Genomic DNA, 620 nt, shown 5'->3' with positions numbered 1-620 from the left:
AAGTAGCCTGCGTGTATTGTTGGTGGAGTGCCTGCCCTTAATAAATCCTGTTTGGTCAGAGTGTATTATACCAGGAGTGACCTTCTCTAGCCTTCTTGCTAGGGTTTTGCAGATGATTTTAAGATCTGCGTTAATAAGTGATTTTGGGCGATAACTGGATGGGAGTGTGGGGTCTTTGTCTGGTTTAAGGAGCAGGTTGATATTAGCAGAGTTCATTGTTGGAGGTAACATGCAAGTACCCCTAATTTGCATAACCATCCTATAGAATGTGGAGTTCAGTGGGAAAACCATCTGGCCCAGGGGCTTTATTATTCGGCATATGTAAGAGAGCTTCCTGGAGTTCAGCCAATGAAACAGGTGAATCCAGAGCCCTGATCTGTTCATCATCTAACCTTGGCAAATCTATATTGTTCAGAAATGCATCGATGTTAGAGCTAGATGGATCAATTTGTGATGTATATAAGTTATTATAATAATCTCTGAATGCATTGTTGATTTCTTCTGGGTTATAAGTCAGATTCCCAGCTGAGTCCTTTAAGGAAGAAATAGTTATTTTTTCTTTATTCAATTTCAATTGGCTGGCTAAGAATCTGCCGGATTTATTGCCATGTTCAAAGTTC

The sequence above is a fragment of the Micropterus dolomieu genome, linkage group LG03 (assembly GCF_021292245.1).
Source record: "Micropterus dolomieu isolate WLL.071019.BEF.003 ecotype Adirondacks linkage group LG03, ASM2129224v1, whole genome shotgun sequence".
Lineage (NCBI taxonomy): Eukaryota > Metazoa > Chordata > Actinopteri > Centrarchiformes > Centrarchidae > Micropterus > Micropterus dolomieu.
The sequence above is the reverse complement of the archived record's forward strand: the minus strand, read 5'-3'. Positions refer to the sequence as shown.